Below are 14077 nucleotides of genomic sequence, written 5' to 3' on the forward strand. Positions count from 1 at the left end.
CAATACCAACTATTACTGCGATATTATCCCATTGATTATTGTACACAAAATAACCCTTATCCCCGAGTGGCTTCCGGGCCTTGATAAGTGGTGATCCCCATGTAAAAAAAAAATGAATAAACAAACGCAGTTCATTCCATTAATCACTTTGATTACTCCTATAATAGTCTTCATCTTTCACGGTACAATCATTTAATATCATTAATTTTTATCCTGGAGTTGTTATTGTCCTTGATTATTGGTGACAATTATTTAAAAAAATGCACCCTTTTTTTTTTTTTTTTTTTTTTTTTTTTTGTTGTTGTTGTTGTTGTTGTTGTTGTTGTTGTTGTTGTTGTTGTAGTAGTAGTAGTAGTAGTAGTAGTAGTAGTAGTAGTAGTAGTAGTAGTAGTAGACCGTATACTAGTTGTCCCGTTGTGGACAAATCCCAAGAACGATAAGTGCCTTCTGTTATGTCTGAAAGTGACACAATGTTCAACGAGCGAGCTCGGAGATGCGCCGCTGTACAACTCATGCTCTCTACTGATCCCAGTTATAACAACGTGACCATTGCCAGCACCCTCAAAATGCAAATCCAGATGGTTCAATGCTTCAGGGTACAGCTCAACGAAGTTTCCGCCCACGGTTATGGCCTTTGGTGTGGTTTCAAGTGAGGGCCACATTATGCGATATTACATCGTCGAAGACGACTTGAAAGTCAGTACTAAAGTGTACCCGGATGTGCTGAAGAGTGTGGTGATCCCTTAGTGCAATCAGGTGGTCGTTGGCAGACCCTGGGTGTGGCAGCAGGACTTGGCGCTGGCCCACAAGTTTAAAGAGACCCAGGCTTGGCTTCAGAAGGAATGCTACGACTTTGTACCCTTCTCTTACTGTCACCCTCCTCCCCCAAACTGAACCTGCTGGATTACTTCGTTCATCCATTGAGACCATCACCAACATGACCTCTCACAACACTAAAGCCTGCCTGATCGCCGTCGTCTGTTGAGTATTCGCTGAGCTTCCGTTGGCGCTTGTGCTCCCAGTTCCGGACCCATATCGGGGTGGTGATTGAGGCTGAAGGCAGCTACATTGAATAGATATCAGCTCTACTACATAATCAAGTTACATGAATTGATTTTTTGCAATAAAAGTTTTAAGATAAAGCTGTAGTGTTGTTTTCTTTAGGGCGACAATTTTATCGTTCCACCCTGTGACATATATGCCTCAGGTGGCTTTTGGCTTCTATAAGTGATAACCATTATTAAAAGTGTGATGATGTTAAAAAAAACGAAAGGAAATACACAGAAACTGCTCGAATTTGAACAATTTGTAACAAAACGCATGTATTCGGAATTAGATAACTCCAAATGGGTTGATATTCCATAAAACGCAACACAGAATAAAAATCTAAACACTTAACTTCAAAAGGAATATTTTGGCTTAATAATATGTCATACAAGTGCTAATTTTTGGTGCATAAATTACATGCCAACATACTTTGCCTTCATGAGTTGCAGCCTTAACAGTGAATAAGGACCGGTTGGTTGGTTTTGTTATTAATTTATATAGTCGTTAGCCGCTCGTTCTTCCTTAAGTCTACTAGTACGATCGACATGTGCGTGTGCGTGGGATGTGTATGCGTGCACGCTCGCGCGCGTGCGGAAGAAAGAGAGAGAAAGAGAGAGAGAGAGAGAGAGAGAGAGAGAGAGGGGGGAAGTTGCGTGTGTGTTTGTCTGTGGACGGAAGTCACACAATGACAACTCTTTAAAAAGGTCTAGACTCCCATGGTATTTGGTAAATTCCAGTAGGACTTGAATGACGACCTCAAAAAGCTATTCCGGATCGTGAATGAAGAGCGAAAGCTCTCTCTCTCTCTCTCTCTCTCTCTCTCTCTCTCTCTCTCTCTCTCTCTATCCCATCCCTCACATACACTTACACATACATACATATACAAACACACACATAAAGAAAACGAAACGTTGTGCCCGCTTGAGATTTTCCATATTAAACCGAGAAATATGAAACGTATATTATATTTGTGGTGCCTCTGTCTGTTCGTCCGTCCGGCTTGAATGACAACCTCGAGAAGAAGCTATTCCAGTTTATGAATGAAGAGCGAAAGTTCTAAACGTACACACACACACAGACACACACAGACACACATGCACGCACACGCTAGCACGCACACATACACACACACGCACACACATATACACACAAGAAAGCGAATCATTGTATTTGCGTGGGATTTTCTATGTTAAACTGAAAAATATAGAAAAAATATGTCATACTTGCTGTTATTTACATCCTTCCAATCGCAGAAAGATGTGACACAAGATGAGGAAAGTGAGAAAAATCAAGCCAGCGCACCAAAGAGGAAGCATTCTGGCCTATTAAAAATTGCATGTGCAGCCCTCTCGACATTCCTCTATGTATAGAAGCGCATCAGGCAGTAAGCAATATACCTAATCCGCCCAAAAGACGAGGCAGCGGCCTATGACGGTGGGCCACCTAGAACTGCACATAACGTTACAGCCTCCCCTTAGTCTACAGGAAAAAACATATCAGAAAAATGGCTCATACTCTGTTGGTCTTGGTGCCGCCATCGCATAAACGATGCTGGTTTGTACATTCAGCAATTCAATTATGAACAAAATGTTGGAATGAAACACAACTAACCTCAGGTAAAAATCTTGTGGGGAGTCCAGTGGATAATTTAGACTGTTTCTTTTTTTTTAAATTTATTTTCTTATCGCGGGGTCTGCGTTCACGCTGGACGTCTATGAACAGCTAGAGCAATGCCTTGTTTTATAATATTTTACTGAAAATTACAGATTATAAAAATTAAAAGATGATAGTAATTACGATGACATGGAATTCAGGGTGGGCTCATGGGTACATGCCTGCACGATCGTTCTCATTCATTTCCAGATAACGCTGAGAGAAGAAATTGGAATAAGAAAGAGGTTTAACTACAATAATAATAATTAAAAAGAAATCCCGGAACTAATGTAAACAGTCCGTACATTAATAAACCACGGAAATCAACCCGCATAAACAATATGAGATCCACTAATCATAAATAAAATTAAGTAAAAATAATTATAACATTAAACAAATATAACCTAGCGGAAAAGAGCCAATAGTTAACTAGGTAAAGTCATATTATATAAGAAAAAATATGCTATATGTATCCTTGTATGTGTGCGTGAGTGAAAGAAAAGAAAGAAAAAACAATTAAACACAGAAAGATATTAAAAAACAATCGGGAGAGCGAACCGCTCAACCCTGCGTCTACAAACGAAGCTGGTAAAATCTCCAATTTGCTTTCTTATTTTTCCTATATATATATATATATATATATATATATATATATATATATATATATATATATATATATATATATGTGTGTGTGTGTGTGTGTGTGTGTGTGTGTGTGTGTGTGTGCTAGCCTGGGTGCCCGGCGTTGCTCGGGTGTTTGGAAGTGTGTTGAGCTACAAAAAAAAAAAATGTTATAAGGCAGGCAGGCGCGAAGACGAAAAAGAAAGTGAAAGAAAATCTGACGTCTTACCGCTACTTCATGACGCGACCGGAAGTTCGGAACCTTAAAATTAGGCAAAGTCAATCCAACCGATACGATGACTTGCAAAAATGGCTCGCAAAAAATCGGGCCCTCCTTGTAGAAAACTGCCCATTTAAGGGCGAGGGAATTAATGTTTTTGGCCAATTTTTCGATATTTGTCGTGCGAGAGGTCGAGCTTCAAAATGATATCGTGAAAGTCCGTCGTCTCTGTCGAAAGTTGTAGGCATACATACATACATACATACATACATACATACAAGTGATATATATATATATATATATATATATATATATATATATATATATATATATATATATATATATATATATCACCGCCAGATCACCGAAGTTGAGCCTAGTCTGTAGCAGATAGGTGACTATTTGGGAAGGCTTGGCGCTCTATGTATCGCGCCGATTCGTAGAAATTTCCAGGTTGGTATTTGGGGGCGCGGTAATTCACTGAGAGAGATACACCCCCAGTCTTCGTTAAGGCATGCATTTAGGAGAAAAAAAAAACTCTGATGTAAAAACCTGCAAATGATAGGATCAATTTACTGAGAGAAACATTTGATGAACAAATAATTTCACGAAATGGATCCGTCAACTGGCCACCTCGTTCGTGCCATTTAACCCCATTCATCGGTATCGGACGCCACATTCCCGCGTAAATGACTGCAATTACATCACCATTATGGATCTAATATCTGTTAATGTCGACCTGCTTTTATTTATTACATTAATTATTGTTTGTTCAGAATCAAATGAACCAAAGCGATGCACGTCCAGACGTGATTTTGTTCAACGGCATTTTTTATATCATGTTTAAATAATTTTTTAGATCAGGATTTATAATATTGATTATTCGGATTATTTGAACGACTGTTCTCATCTTAGATGTTATTCTCAATAATCTGTGGTGCAACGGATAAAAATGCTTGGTAATAATCAGTTAAACGTAACGGTAATCTTGGGGAGTTTGACGATTGAATGTTCAGTAGAGGCGATACGAAGAATATAATTAAGAATTCTACCCGATCATAGCTGACGGGACGAGAACAAGTTAAACTCCATGGATTAATTAAAAGGTTCCGTTCTAAATTCTGTACAAATCTCCGAATTCGTGATAAAGATTTCCGAAATTGACACGAAGCACCTGACAAAAAAACGACGGAGGTTACATCGGTCGGAAGTTTCTGATTCTTTATAAATGTTTTCCGTATACGTGCTATAAATTTCTTGTCCTAGGGAAAATACAATTATTTCATACATATGTTGTGTAATACTCGTGCTATAGTAGATAAAATATTCTTCTGCTCCAGATAGCAAATGATACATAGACATCAAAAAATCCTCTATCCTAATAATATTTGCTAAGAAGTTAAAATTGGAAACGTTGTACATGAAGGTCGTCTGATTTTTATGTTTTCTAACTGTTTCACGACTGCGCATTCGCTTTTATGTTTTCTAACTGTTTCACGACTGCGCATGCGCTAATCGTTCACATTATGTTAAGAATAAGGTTGTAAAACACCTTTTGGAGTTCGTGTTCGGTTCGGCTAATGATTATCGTATTTAACTTACTGTCCTTAGGTTTTGGTTTCGATCTCAGTTCGAATATTATTTTTTTTTTTTACGTACAAGAAGTGAACTGTTTAGAAAAAAAAAAAAAACCATAATACTCGCATGCACATGTCTACGTTTTTTTCGTTTTTTTTTTTACGTCATTTCTTTTTTTTTTCCTTTTTTTTTTACATTTGATACTGGGCAGCGCTGGGTACATCTTATAGTATATATTTAAAAGTGAAAATGTGTGTATGTCTGTGAAGACACTTCTCAATCTATATACTCAACGAATTTTTGATCTACAGACTTGAAATTTGGTATATAGGATATTCAGGCATGTGAAAAACTTTTTAATCCATTTTCATCCGGAAAAAAAGACTGCTAAGAAGTGAAAGTTGAAAAATTGGTACATGGGAGTCATCGGATTTTTTTTTTTTTTTTTTTGCTAATTGTTTTACCAATGCGCATGTGTGAATAGTTCACATCACAGATTACTTATGTTAGGAATAAGTAGTTTAAAACAGCTCTTAAAGATCGTGTAACGCCGGTCAAATGGTTATCTTATTTGACTCGCTGTTTCAAACTTTTAGTTTCAATTTCAACTCGAGTATTTTTTTTTTTTTTACTTACAAGAATAGGAACAGTTTTGAAAAAAAAAAAAACATAATATTCGCATGCACGTGTCTTAGTTTCCGTATTAATTAAAAGATAATATTTATGCGTATTTTACAATCCGGCAACGCCGGCCAGCCTGCTAGTAGCATATATTCCTGAATGACTGATGTAAGAAAAGATTACTACATCGTTGTCAATTTGGTAATCTTCTATAATATAAATCTCACCTGTTTGTTTAAATGTATCTATGTATGTATGTATGTATGTATGTATGTATGTATGTATGCATGTATGTCTGCCTAAAACTTTTGACAGACGCGTCGAAACGTAGCGAAACGTTATCGTTTTAAACCTCAAACTTTCGGACGACAAATATCGAAAAATTGGCTCAAAACATTAATTCCTTCACCCTCAACAGGGCAGTAGTCTTCTACAAGGAGGGGGTCCCTTTTTTCGCAGATATTTTCGAAAGTCATCCACTCTTTTCGATTGACTAGCCTTAATTTTGACGTTCGTCACTTCTGGTTTGGCGATGGGCGCAACAGCAAAGACGTCACGTTTTTTTCACGTTCTTTTCCTCCTTCGCGGTACGGGTTCAAGCCTGCCTGCCTACTAACACTTTTTTTTTCCTTTTTTTTTTTTTTTTTTGCTCAACCTACACCTCAAAACACCCGGGCAACGCCGGGCACACAGGCTAGTGCTAAATAAAATCCATACTCTATTACTAAATACAGTACCAACAATTGTTAAATCTTGAAAAGCGTAATAAATATGATAATGACAATATTTACACAATTAAAATAACCACGCAAATATTGTGTATGTTTATTAATATTTGGTATACCAAATTAAACAAAAAGCCTGAAGTGAGTTTACTTCTTTTTTCCTTGTGGAAACCTTAAATACTTATTACGGAACTTTGGGATTCCGGGGACTTTTGGTTGAAAAAACTGGTATAACCTATTACATAATGAAACTCCTTAATTCGGATAAAGCGAATGGACGATAGAGCAGTTGGAATGATTGATGGATAAGTGGTACAAAGGATGACCTCCAACGAGCAACGGAAAATTAAGAGCTTGTCATTTCCGGGAAAATGAATTCTGTTATCCCTCGAGGAACGCGGCAACGAAATAATCTGCCGTTTCCGAAAAGCGAAATGGGTTATGAGGTAAGTGAACAATGTGAACTAGTATTACTAGCGGTTTACGCTGTCCTCTCCCCACTCTCTCTCTCTCTTTCTATCTGCCTCTCGCTATTCTCTCTCTCTCTCTTTCTCTCTAGCACAGTGAGCAATTTTAACGTATCTCTCTCTAATCTCTGGAAGCGTATTTCTACTGTTTAAGGATAATAAATCCTCCATTGAAAAAAAAGTCTCATGCGTTCGTGTGATTTTATCCATGCGACAAAGAGGATAAAAATGAGGTGTCAATCTTGATGCTAAACAATAAGAGTATACATGCCTCAGAAGACGCCACCTGTAACCATATGCGAACGGGCTGTTCAAGATTTATTCAATCATCTTAATCAGTATTTTGAATATTATTAGGTTCAGCATCTCAAGGGTTCTTTATTACGAATTTGAGATTGACGAGAGTTGATCAAAATCCAAATAATAATTCATAGAATTTATAGCTATGGTCTATATCTATTTTTTTTTTAAATTCCTCTTTCATTTGCAAGTGTCTTATCAGGGTTAATTTAATATGCTAGATCTATTAACATTTTATTTCTACTAATAAGTCACCACTTACCAAGGTCAAAAAGCCACTCGAGTATTATGAGATTGATAGATAGTAAGTTGATACTATGAACAGATTGTAAACGATGGATCGAGTGGACAAAATTTGATTAGGTAAGAGTTCGAAGACGACCATGTTGTAGTCTACAGGAAAGCAGTCTGGTAAGAAGTGTTCCACAGATGAAGAGATCAGTATGCGGGGGGGGGTAAAGTTGAAATAAAATCTATCGCACTTGAAACACGTTTCGATAATCTTGGAATCGTTAATCACGAAGCCCGTTACGCCCCTCGATCACCCTGCGGTTATCCTTCCCCATTCAGCTAGAAAGTGTGACGGCGACATGTACCTCATTGTATTCCTCAATCAGTATTCTGTTCTCGCGGTTAATGACAAAATATAATCGGTGATGCAAGAAAACGTTCGTCCTAACCCTAACCACCATTCAAAACACTTTTAAAGGATTCAAAAACGTAAGCGAACTCACTCCTAAAAGACAGTAGCAGTCACAGGCTCTACTTCATAGGTATACATGCCATCCAACCGTCAACATAACTGGAAAATTTACAGTTTAAAAATATAGACAAACCGATATTTGACAGTATTAATTCATCGATGCGATTCAAATCGATACTGTAAATTTTTATAAGACCGTAAAATTATATAGTCCGTGTTCAACTTGGAAAATTGTCATACATGACTTTTGCAATGAAAAAAGATGACTTGGAAAATCACACACGCACACACACATACACACACACACATACACACACACACAGTGACTTTTATATAATAGTAGAGATTATGAATTATCTCCACACACACACACACACATATATATATATATATATATATATATATATATATATATATATATATATATATATATAAACGCGAGGCAACCACAAAATACTCGCATAAGCCTGATGAATCCTAGGTGGATGAAACGCGGAATATTCTGTGTAGCTTAATTGCGATATATATTTATAACTTACTATATATATATATATATATATATATATATATATATATATATATATATATATATATTTAATAATTTTCTACTTAGCACTACCTATGTACTGAGCACGGTTGAAGTAAATACTAAAAAATTTACGCATAAAATTATAGTTTTGTATATTAATTTGTGCGGTTAAATGAAGTAATCATATATATATATATATATATATATATATATATATATATACATATATATATATATATATATATATATATATATATATATATGGTGCCAAAATAGTGCCGTTTTATCAGATATATACTTCAGAAAACGACATTATTTTTGCACTAACAATATATATATATATATATATATATCAAGTCTGTAGATAAAAAATTCGTTGAGCATTTAGTTTGAGAAGCCTCCTCACACACATCTCACTTTTATATATTCGTTGAGTATATATACATACACACATATATATACACACACACACACACGCACACACACACACACACACACACACACACATATATATATATATATATATATATATATATATATATATATATAAGTGAGAATGTGTGTAGAACACTTCTCAACCTATATACTCAACGCATTTTTTATCTACAGACTTGAAATTTGGTAAATAGGATATACAGACATGTGCAAAACTTTTTGATCGGTTTTCACCCGAAAAGAAAAGGCCTGCTAAGGGGTCAAAAGTGAAAAATTTGTACTTGCGAGTCATCGGATTTTTATCTGTTTGTCAACTTTCTCATGAGGTTTGAAAAAATTTTTTTAAAGACGTCACAAACGTGTCTAATGGTTATCGTACATTAATCATTATCTTTAAGTTTGATTTCAATCTCAACTCGAGTATTATTTTTTTTTACTTGTTTAGAAAAAAACATAATACTCGAATGCACCTGCACCTGTCTCACTTTCTTTCCGTTTTTTTTTCTTTCATTTTCATATATATAGTCATCCACATACAGCACTGTTTCGCAGCTCATCAGTGCGGCTAGACAGGCAACTACCTCAAGCCAGGATTGAAACCCGACCGTTTACACGGCAGTCAAGGCTTCTAACCATTACGCTATTGGCGACTGCTTGAACGAGTAGTGAGTTTAACGATGTTTTGATATCGTCCGAAATACCTCCGCTCGATTTGTTTACACAAAGAGCGTCGCTTATATGCTAATGGTAATTCGTTTTTCACTTCTCAATATGCTCAACTCAAGGTGAGGAGCACTATAGTCATCCACATACAGCACTGTTTCGCTGTTTCACAGCTCATCAGTGCGGCTAGACAGGCAACTACCTCAAATACACTGAGGTGTAAAGGTTCTTTTTCATAGTGGAATAGTTCTCAAAAGATAAATAGATAGATAGATAGATAGATAGATAGATAGATAGATAGATAGATAGATAGATAAACTTGTCTACATTGGACTTGAAGACGGCCATCTACATTATTTTTAATTGCTACATTAGAATGAGTCAAGGAGGCGAAACATTTTTTGGAAATAATACTCCTTTCTATATTAAGATTGAATGTTTCAAAAATATAAATGCGTTGTAAGGATTTATGTAAACGTTTTGTACTAAGTCATGTCGTCGGGCGTCATCGAAATTACGCGCGTTGTGTTTTTTAATTATTCTAGCGACACATTGACACGGCTGCGCGCACGGAGAGGTTCATCGTCAGACAAACACTAAAGCGCATGCGCACATGTACGCACAGAAACACCGACCAAAACACACAATAATCAACCTTCTCTTTCCCTTTGCCGCCACATCTACATAACTGACATAGTAAACAGCACAACAGTTTACAATTACGCGAATTCTTTCCGTCCGATGACAAGAGTTTCAAGCTGAAAAATTAAAGAAGTACTGTGCATAATCTAATATATAAAGATAATACGTCTGTCTGTCTGTCTCCGTATTTTCAAACTCTATCTCCCCCGAAACAAAAAGTCGCAGCACGGTGCTAGGAGCGTCTAATGATTGGATTTTTTTACGGACCGTTCTTTTGTGAGTCTTTAGCCGGTTAAGACAGTTTTTAAGGGGTCAAAAATGGGTCCAAATTTGAAAAAACTGTTATACATTTTGTACATTCATCTTAGTTTATTTTAATTTTTAATCAGTTCATATGCGTGTTACGTTGGTACAGTGGTAACGTCAACAGCTCTAGATGCTACAGTTTTGCTTTCGGTTTCGATTCTAGCTGATGGCACTCAAATACTTATTTTGTAAACTTTTGAAATCACAACTCTATAATAATATAAACGAAATTTGGACAAATTAAAATATCATATTTAAGCGTATTTTAAGACCGGGTAAAGCCAGGTACCATCACCCCACCTCCTCCGCTCGTCTTTTATACAAATGTGGAGTCCCTCTCTCTCTCTCTCTCTCTCTCTCTCTCTCTCTCTCTCTCTCTCTCTCTCTCTATCTATCTATCTATCTATATATATATATATATATATATATATAAAGCTGAAAGTGTGTGTGTGTGTGTGTGTGTGTGTGTGTGTGTGTGTGTGTGTGTGTGTGTGAGTGTGGTCACGAATAGGCTCCTATATGGTTGACTATTTTAAAAAACTGATTATATATGATGATAGAAGATGTATCGAGACACAGGAATGGGTATGTTTGGTCTGGCAGAACGGTGGTTCATTAAAATTGTGGGGGTCTGCGTTCGCGCCTCGCCCACAAAGTATGGAAATAAAAAATTTAGAAATTAAAAAAAAACGTTTACAAGTGTTTTTGATATAGATGTACATAAGAATACTTTGAAAAGTATGTTTTAACTTAAATAGGGATGGTATAATAAAATTGTAGGGTCTGCGTTCGCGCCTGGCCTCCATGGAATGGAAATATGCACAAACTTGAATAAAGACATTTCATATCTATTTGCGTAAGTCTACTTTGATAATTATGTTTCAGTTTGAAGAAATATGGTATGATAAAATTATGGGGTGTTCGTTCGCGCCTGACCTCCATAGAATGGAAATATTTCACAAAGTTTAACAAGGTTTTTTAATATAGATCCACAGAATATTGTGATAAGTGTTTCAGTGTGAACAGGTATGGTATAATAAATGATGGGGTTTACCTATTTTATTTTTACTTTCATCATATTTTGTTTTGGTTTTGATACCCCCAAATTCGAAGCTATCTCTTTATAACCCTTCCTTTTCATAACCTATCATACTTTCATAAATTAGAGTCCATTTTCTGTAAGCTGTTTTTGAACCCAGTCAACGACGGGTACTTTTGCTAGTATACATATATCACTCTGTGTGTGTGTGTGTGTGTGTGTGTGTGTGTGTGTGTGTGTGTGTGTGTGTGTGTGAGAGAGAGAGAGAGAGAAAGAGAAAGAAAGAGGGAGAGAGGAGGTAGGAGAGAGGGAGAGGTCCTTCTTCATTGGTTCCGAAACGGCTGAGCCTATCTTTTGCGAATTTCACACACATGTAAATTTATATATCTGGCAGTGTTCTTAGATATTTTTGTACAGAAATTCATCCGATAAGAATCGAACATCGAAAAAATCCGATCTTAAAAACAGTCTTTCTTTTCAGAGAATATAATTTTTACAGGAAAATATTTTACGTCACACCGGTGTAACCTTGGCCGGTGTAACGTAAAATATTTCCTGTAAAAGTTCTTCTATAAGAGAAGAAAGACTATTTTTTTTAGATCGTTAACCCCAAATATCAGCTGACGTGTATTGTAAACAAACACGGACGGAATTTTATGAGCGACATTATCATTATTATATTTTGTTTTTGCGAAATTATCTACCGGGCAAATTATTCCTACTTATTTAGACTATTTAATAAAGATACGCATAAATTAATATATCATGTTTAAGCGTATTGTACGACCGGGCAACGTCGGGCGTCCAGCTAGTATATATATATATATATATATATATATATATATATATATATGTGTGTGTGTGTGTGTGTGTGCGTGCGTGCGTGTGTGTGTGTGTGTGTGTGTGTGTGTGTGTGTGTGTGTGTGTGTGTGTGTGTGTGTGTGAAAGAGGGAGAGAGAGGGAGAGAGAGAGGTGTGACGCAAAATATTTTCCTGTAAAAATTATATTTTTTCATCTATAAGAAAAGAAAGACTGTTTTTAAGATCGGATTTTTTCGCTGTTCGATACTTATCGGATGAATTTCTGTACAAAAATATCTCAGAACACTGCCAGATATATAAATTATCTTTGTGTGAAATTTGCAAAAGATAGGCTCAGCCGTTTCGGAACCTATGAGGAAGAATCTCTCCCTCACTCTCTCCATCCTCCTCTCCCTCTTTCTTTCTCACACACACAGTGACATATATATATATATATACATATATATATATATATATATATATATATATATATATATATATATATATATATATATACTGAGTTTCATGAATTAAAAGATTGGTATAAATTAAAGATGAAATATAATTTTAAAAACATATTTGCACACACACAAACACAAACACACACACACACACATACATATATATTATTTGTTATACCAAGAAGTTATATGTCGCTACACAGTCATGAGCATGTTTCAAGTAATTAGAGACCTCTTCAGGCGATACTGCTTCTACAAAAGTGAAGTTGCGGTCTTCACTTTTGTAGAAGCAATAAGCAATGGATACACCCATATAAAGGTAGCTTCGCCTGTAATTGTGAGGCAAGGGTTGCGCTATTACCAACCACACTTCTCCTGAGTCCAGTAGTAAGAAAAGGTCCAAGACGACTGGAAACAATTCTGAGATAAATGGAGGTCACATACAGCACCTGGAATTACCAAATGGTCACCAATTTTAATACTGACCAGGCTCAACGTTGCTTAACTTCGGTAATCTAATGAGAACCGGTGTATCAACGTGATTATGCTGTAAATTATGTCGAACTCTTCAAAAGTAGTCATAAACTGACCCATCGCCAATCCCCGGAAGGGCGGCATCGTGATCGATAATAAACCAATTCATCCTCAAACGGGAGAAGGTAATGCCTCGGAAGGTGCAGCTACTAGAATGGACAAGCCATACCTCATCCAGACAGAGGAGGAGCTGAAGTCGCCACGTCAGTCCCAAATCTGTCAGACTTTGCTGACACCTACCTCGGTAAATATGATAAACCTGAATTGTACATTATCTCCTTTGTTTCAGTTTTTTGGCGACTCTAAATACCAGGATACATCCCGTCAATCAATCTGACGGAAACTGGATGGTTTCGGTAGCCTTTTATCTGTCGGGCTGTGGTATTAGCTCTGGGTAGGTCTAGGAGGTTCACCCTCCCAGGTTGTGTTTCCTCTCTTTGGGAGTGGAATAAGTTTATTGCTTAGTGTCTGAGGGGCTCCGACCCGGAAATACCGACAGGACTGTCCAGATAATTTTTAAAAGGCCAGAGTGCTCCTTTTTTTTGGGGGGGGGGCTTGATTTTTCTCTATCTGCCGACCTTGTGTCACATCTTCCTATGTTGGAAAGGATGTAAATATTTGTGAGAAATAAACAAAAGTAGAGGCCAGTTTAGTTTGTTTATTTGTTTGCGACAAAAGCAACATGTGGGACGAAGCCAGAAGACGGAAATAGTTCCCCCCTCCCCTCCCTTCC

General features: G+C 36.6%; 1 protein-coding gene and 1 pseudogene across 1 annotated transcript in view; both read right to left on the minus strand.

The window, feature by feature from the left end:
* The window catches only part of LOC145280055 (protein decapentaplegic-like), a 285754-nt gene that overhangs the window by 261901 nt on the left and 9776 nt on the right, over window positions 1-14077 (minus strand). The gene's annotated exons all lie outside the window — the stretch shown is intronic.
* Window positions 13248-13365, minus strand: LOC145280386 (5S ribosomal RNA; annotated as a pseudogene).

This window comes from Euprymna scolopes, chromosome 7 (assembly GCF_053919585.1).
Source record: "Euprymna scolopes isolate OS-2025 chromosome 7, ASM5391958v1, whole genome shotgun sequence".
Classification (NCBI taxonomy): domain Eukaryota; kingdom Metazoa; phylum Mollusca; class Cephalopoda; order Sepiida; family Sepiolidae; genus Euprymna; species Euprymna scolopes.